Raw genomic sequence first — 7,500 nt, forward strand, 5'->3', positions numbered from 1 at the left:
AAGGGAAGGGAAGGGAAGGGAAGGGAATGGAAGGGTAGGCAATATCCGTCACTAATCTCCTCTTCATAATATCCAAATTAATTCGCGCGCTTCACCAATCCTTACATTATTCCATTTATTTCCTCTCGCTTTCCAACTCCACTTATTCATTTATCATCCACTTCCTTCATTCCCTCCTCTCTTTCCCTTCCCTCCTCTCCACTCTCTCCCTCCCTTCCTTCATCTCCTGTTTATCCACTTTCTCCCCTCCTCCACCCTTCGTTTCTCTCTCTCTCTCTCTCTCTCTCTCTCTCTCTCTCTCTCTCTCTCTCTCTCTCTCTCTCTCTCTTTCTTATTCTTTCTTTCTATTTCTTTTTTTCTTTCTTTCGTTTTTTCTTTCTTTTCTTTCTTTAAAATATTCTCTCATTTCTCCTAAATAGAATTGTCTGCCAAAAAAGTGAAACATGAAATCTCTCTCTCTCTCTCTCTCTCTCTCTCTCTCTCTCTCTCTCTCTCTCTCTCTCTCGTTTGGTTATGGATTATCTCATTACACTCTCTTTGGTCCAGAGAGAGAGAGAGAGAGAGAGAGAGAGAGAGAGAGAGAGAGAGAGAGAGAGAGAGAGAGAGAGAGAGAGTGTTGAAATTCGAAAACAATATCTTTCATCTCCTTTGTTCTCTTCTTTTCTCTTCTCCTCTCTTCTACTTCTACTTTCTACTCTTCTTTGCCCTGACGCAGTATCAAGGGAGGAGGAGGAGGAGGAGTAGGGAGGATCTGAGACTCTTCCTTCTTAACTTCGTTCGGTTCTCTGTCTGTTTGTCTGCCTGTCTGTTTGTGTGTTTGTCTATCTTTCTTTTTTAGTGTCTTTGTCTGTTTTTTTATGTGTATTTTTTTTTTACTTCTACTCCTTACTCTCTTTTTCTCCCTTTTTTCCTCCTTTCCCTTCTCATTTATTTTACTTTCTTTCTTTTTTCTTTTCCTCCTATCTAATTCGTTTTCCTTCCTCTTCTTTCTCTCTCTTTTTTTTCTTCCTCCTTCCTTCTTCCGTTCTTTCGCTTTCTGTTCCTTCTTCCTCCATTTTCCTTCTTCTACTTCTCTCCCTTCTTATCTTCGTTTTTCCTGGCTTTCTTTCTTTCTTTCTCTTCCTCTTCCTCCTCTTTCTCATCTTGTATTCTCTTTCCAAATGTGTTTCTGCTTCCCACTCACTCGCTCTCTTTGTGTCATCTTTCCTTTGCTTCTTCCTGTTCTATATCTCAACCTCCTTTTCTTCGTGTCCCAATTTCTCCTCTTCCTCCTCCTCCTCCTCCTCTTCCTCCTTCTCCTCCTCCTTCCACTCCTGCGTCCTCTCCAAAAATAACGAGGAGAAAAAATAGAAATATAAAGAAAATTACAAAAGTCCGTGGATAAAATAAGAAAGGAATACAATATGTTCGTCTAAGTATCATGGAGGGAGTATATTTCCTTCCTCCTCCTCCTCCTCCTCCTCCTCCTCCTCCTCCTCTTCTTCCTGCTCCACCTGCTCTTCATCCCGCGGGCTAATCAGTGAGTGCAAGCAACACCGCATGACCATAAGACCGGTGCTACTAATGGCCTCTCCGTGATACCGATACTTGCTGGGCCGACTAGAGAGAGGGCGAGAGGGAGAAAGCGTAGGGAGAGAGAGGAAGAGGGTGGGTGTGGGCGAGGGAGAGGTGAGAGAGGGAAGGTGTAAGGGAGGGAAGGTAAGGGAGGGGATGAGAGAAAGAGGATGAGGATGGGTGTGGACGAGGGAGAGGTGAGAGAGGGAAGGTGTAAGGGAGGGAAGGTAAGGGAGGGGATGAGGGAAAGAGGATGAGGGAGAGGTGGAGTGAGGGAGTGAGGGAGAGACAGGGTGAGGGAGAGACGGCGCTATGCTAATCTCCCTTTACTTACTCCATTCCCATCCTCCTCCCTGTCTGCATGCTCCCAATCTCCCTACGAGCATGAGGTCCCCGAGTGAAGACGTTTGGCAGTATCTCCGAAACTAACCAGACGGGATAGCTAAATGCCGCCTCCCTGCAACCCTCCTAGACTATGGGTAAGTAATTCCACGCTATGATCAAGTGATGGTCGCAAGTGTTACCCCTGGAAATATAGCTAAATGCCTCTCTCTCCCTACATATCTCTCTATGGCTAACTACCTCCATGTAATCCGCTATGGCCGTGATGCTCCAGTAGTGTCAGGAAATATAGCTAAATGCCTCTCTCTCCCTACACATCTCTCTTTGGCTATCTCCATGTACGGGCAGTAATCCGCTATGGCCGTGGTGCTCGAGGAGTGTCAGGAAATATAGCCAAATGCCTCTCGTTCCCCTTAAATACGTCCAAGCCCGCGCAATAATCCACTATGGAAAGCTAATACTCGCCTGCGTCACCCGGCAATATAGCTAAATGCCTCTCGCTCTTCCTCCCAGCCTCCCAATAGCAAGATATTTCGAGGGCCCGGAAAAATAGTTAAATGCCCCCTTGTCTCTCTCTCTCTCTCTCTCTCTCTCTCTCTCTCTCTCTCTCTCTCTCTCTGCCAGCCACTCTACAGCTAAATACTTCCGTGAAATAATCCCCAATGTGAAAGTGATGCCCAAACAGTGTCAGGAAATCTAGCCAAATGCCTCTCGCACTCCCTTCCAGCCTCTCTATAGCTATATATTTCGAGGGCCCAGAAAAATAGCTAAATGCCCCTCGCTCTCCCTACCAGGCACTCTACAGCTAAATACTTTCGTGCAATAATCCGCTATGGGAAAGTGATGCACCAGCGTTACCCGGCAAAATAGCCAAATGCCCATCGTTCCCTCTATTCGCCAGTCTCGCCCAATGCTGTTAGCCGGTGCACCGTCCTCAGTCGCCCAGGGACCAGCTTAAGAGGACCTTGTTAGTGTATTAAACAAGCCCGCGTCCCCATCAGCCAGAGGCGTTTCAGAGGCGCCACGCTCCCTTATACGTACGTCGTGTTCAGCAAGAGAGCCAGACAGAAAACCAGACACCTACCCACCCAGTCAACCAGGCATATAACCACCCATCCACCATACCAGCCATCCAGAAAGACAACCAGTTAAAAAGTCATACACTCAACCACACCTAGCCAACCAGCAAACTAACCTCACCCACCCACCAATCACACAACCAGACAGCCAGTAACTCAGTCAACCAGACCCTTAACCACCCATCCACCATACCAGCCATCCAGAAAGCCAACCAGTCAACCAGCCATCCACTCAACCACACCTAGCCAACCAGCAAACTACCCTCCCAATCACACAACCAGACAGCCAGCCACTCTTGTCAACCAGCCCCTTAACCACCCATCCACCATACCAGCCACCCAGAAAGCCAACCAGTCAACCAGCCATCCACTCAACCACACACCCAGTCAACCAGCAAACTACCCACCCAATCACACAACCAGACAGTCAACCAGTCACATAATCACCCACCCACCAAATCAGAAAGCCATCTACCCAATCAAACAGCCAGCCAAACAGCGAATCAACCATCCAGTCACTCAATTAGCTATCCATTCAACCAGCCAGCCACCCAATGAACCATCTACTTAACCAGGAAACCTAAAATAACAAAAAATCAAAAGCCAACCACTCCGCAACCCAACCAGAGACCTAAGCACCCCATCCAACCACTCAACCACTCAACCAGGCTCCAGCACCCAGTGAGAGAAGATTAAGAGGCCGCGTTCCACTTAGACGGAATCGCTTGAGATGTGCAGCGCCTCCTTGTGAGTGCCCTCAAGTGCCCCGTGCGCCCCGAGTCCCCGCCAGCATGCCCCGGAGAGCTGTTAAGACTGTCATTGCCTGAGTGCTGGAATTGGATCGTGTACAAGACTTCCTTAGGGTGTTGGATGCTTTCTGAAGGGGGTTGAGGTAAAGGGTTCGGGTTGGGGGTTTCCTTTCCATCTCTTTCTCTTGCTCTCTTTTCCTCTTACCCCTCTCCTCTTCTCTCCTTCCTCCTCATCTTCTCCCTCTTCATCTCTTATTTACCTCCTCTCTTCCCTTTCCTTCCCTTCCTCCCCCTCCCAATTTCTTTATCTCATTCCCTCCCTTACAGCTCCTGACTTCTCTCCTCTCTCCCTCCTCCTCATCTTCTCCTTCTTCATCTCTTATTCCTCTCCCCTCTTCCCCTCCCTTCCCTTTCTCCCCCCTCCCAATTTCTTTTTCTCCTATTCCTCCCTCTCCCCCTCTCTATCTCTTCTCCTCTTCCCTCCTTCCTTACCCTCATCCTCCCCTCAAGTAAAGTCCAACTCCCTCTTCATCTCTCTCCTCTCTCCTTCTTCATTTCTTCCTCCTCTTTCCCTCCTTCTCTACTCCCCCATCCCCACCACTTGCAACAACCCTCTCCCTCTTTCCTTCTCCTTCTTCTCCTCCTCCACCCCCCCCCCCCTCAGGCAGCGTCGCCGGGCCATTATTGGGTATTAAAACTACATTATCGCCAAACTATTGCAGGAAAAAATAAGAAAATTAATTACTGATAAATGAAAGTGTTACGGTGGGAAAGCTGTGGGGTGTGTTTGTGTGTTTGTTCGTTGGTGTTTGGGTGTGGGTCGAGGAGGGGTAGGCTGTGTGTGTGTGTGTGTGTGTGTGTGTGTGTGTGTGTGTGTGTTATTAAAGAGGATTAGACAGCTGGTTATCACGGTGGTAGTAGTGGTAGTAGTAGTAGTAGTAGTAATAGTAGTGAGTCTGTAATCTTATGTTCTTCCTCTTTCTTCCTTTCTCTTTCATTATTCTTATCTTTATCGTACACTGTTATTATTACCCTGCTTAATAGACTATTGAGCAAGGTAATGAGGCTGTAATTATCCCTCGCACGGCAATTATGATTTCCACAATATTAACACTTAACAAGATCAAGAAGAAATAGAGGAAAAGAAGGAGAATAAGAACAGGAACAAGAACAAAACAAAAACAAGAAGAATAAGAAGAATAACAACAATAGCAGTAGCAGTAGCAGCAATAATAATAATAATAATAATGTTCGTTTCAATATTTTTCACACCAAAGATAATAATGATGATAATAATGATAATGATTACAAGCACCGATCAAACACCCTTTACGCTTCACCTTCCCCATGTAATCACCAATCTCGCCGAGCAAAAAGTAGCTTGTTAGTGCCAATTAGCGCGTCTCGCCGGGAAGGGCGAGACAAAAAAAAAAAAGTCGATAATCAAGTGATACAAGAGACATCTTCGAACAACAGGACAGAGAGGGACACAGAGACAGACAGGTAGACAGACGGACAGCTTTGATCAGTCTCTACGCCCATATTCTCAGACATTTCCTAGGCCTATATATACAAACGCTTTTTAGGCTCATATACACAAACGTTTTTTAAGTCCATATACCCAAAACGTTTTTAGGCCCATGTACTCATACGTTTTTTGGCCCATATACTCAAACGTTTTTTAGGCCCATATACTCAAACGTTTTTACGCCCATACACTCAAACGTTTTCTAGGCCCGTGCACTCAAACGTTTCCTCGGAGCTTACACATCCACATTTGATAAGGCTTTCATAGAGTTTGTGTGCGTTAGTATGACCATGGGTAGTTCTATGAGCCTATGAGGAAAAGGAAGAGATGTGAAGAGTGAAAGTATATGTGTGTTAGGAGGAGAAGGAGGGAAAGGAACAAAGACAAGAATGAAGAATGAGGGAAAAATGAAACAGAGGGAAAAGAAAGTAGAGGAAAAAGAGAAAGAGGAGAAGGGAAAAGGGATGAATCGATATAATTTCAAGAAGAGGGACAGAACTAAAGAGGGGATGAGAAGAGGAAAACAAATAAAGAAAAAGAGGAAAGTGCAAATAATGTAGAATAAAATAATGAGAATAAAGGATGAGACGAAGAAAACAAATACAAAAAAAGACACAACAGTAAAAAAAAGAAAAAAATAATATTGAAAAGGAAAAAAAAAAGATGAAAAAAATTGTAAAAGACGAAGAATCGAGAAAATCCAGTTTGTTTACATCCCTGACTCGCTCCTCTTTGAGTCCATCCTTTCATGCACTTTCTAATATTAATCTTTGGTGACGACGAAAAGTTTTGGGAAATTGGGAAATGAAAAATAGATGAATGCGGCGGCGGCTTTTCAGTAGCTAGAGTGTGTGTGTCTGTGTGTGTGTGTGTGTGTGTGTGTGTGTTAATTTTTATATTTTTCCATTATATTATGACTCTCTCTCTCTCTCTCTCTCTCTCTCTCTCTCTCTCTCTCTCTCTCTCTCTCTCTCTCTCTCTCTCTCTTCTTATTTTCATCTTTCACTTTCTCTCTCTCTCTCTCTCTCTCTCTCTCTCTCTCTCTCTCTCTCTCTCTCTCTCTCATATTCTGGGGCAAGAGACGCGAAATTGGGTCAAAGAAAGCAGGTAAAATTTAATGAGCCAGGTGGAGCAATAATAATGATAATAATGATAATAATAATAATGTTAATAAGAGCGAAAATACATATGTTTCTTCAATATATTTCGTCTTCTTGATCTAATCTCGGCGGCCTTTTTATCAGTTTATGAAGGAGGAGGAAGAGGAGGAGGAGGAGGGGAAGGAGGAGGAGGTGCTGGGGGGTCGTGAGGCAGGAGGAGAAGGACAAGATGAAGGTAGAGGAGGAGGAGAAGGAGGAGGAGGAGAAGGAGGAGGAGAAGGAGGAGGAGGAGGAGGGGAAGGAGGAGGAGGTGATGGGGGGGTCGTGAGGCAGGAGGAGAAGGACAAGATGAAGGTAGAGGAGGAGGAGGAGGAGGAAGAAGAGGAAGGGGAAGAGGAGGAGAAAATATAAAATGTCGAGAAGCGAAGAAGTAAGTCGCAAACATAATCATAATTTATAACGAAGAAGAAAACGAAGAAAATAGAAAATAGAAAAAACAGAAAATTGAAGAAAGAAAATAAAAGAAGAAAATAAAACGCAATAGAAAACAAAACAAAAAGATAAGACAAAATGGCAAATCTTTCCTCCATTCCTTCCCTTTATCTTCCTTCCTTCCTTCCTTCCTTTCTTCTTTCCTTCCTTCTTCCTAACCTACTTTGCTTCTCTCTCTCCTCTCCACCTTTCCTTTCAACAACAACAACAACAACAGGAGAGAGAGAGAGAGAGAGAGAGAGAGAGAGAGAGAGAGAGAGAGAGAGAGAGAGAGAGAGAGAGAGAGAGAGAGAGAGAGAAGGTGGATCAATCATTAAGGAGACAAAAGATCATAAATACACCTGAGAAGAGAAGGAGGAGGAGGAGGAGGAGGAGGAGGAGGAGGAGGAGGAGGAATGGTAATGGTTGAGTCAATCACCTTCCTCATTATTTTTACTTTATTATCCTCCTCCTCCTCCTCCTCCTCCTCCTTCTCCTCTTTCACCAGCATCTTCAAACACACTTGCCTTTCCCTCTCTCTCACTCCCTCTCTCACTCTCTTTTCTTCCTCTCTCTCCCTCCCTTCCCACCTTTATTTCCTCTATCCCTCTTTTCCTATCCTCTTCCCTCTCTCTCTCTCTCTCTCTCTCTCTCTCTCTCTCCCCAGCCTCTCTCTG

The sequence above is a fragment of the Eriocheir sinensis genome, chromosome 29 (genome assembly GCF_024679095.1).
Source record: "Eriocheir sinensis breed Jianghai 21 chromosome 29, ASM2467909v1, whole genome shotgun sequence".
In the NCBI taxonomy this organism is placed as follows: Eukaryota; Metazoa; Arthropoda; class Malacostraca; order Decapoda; family Varunidae; genus Eriocheir; species Eriocheir sinensis.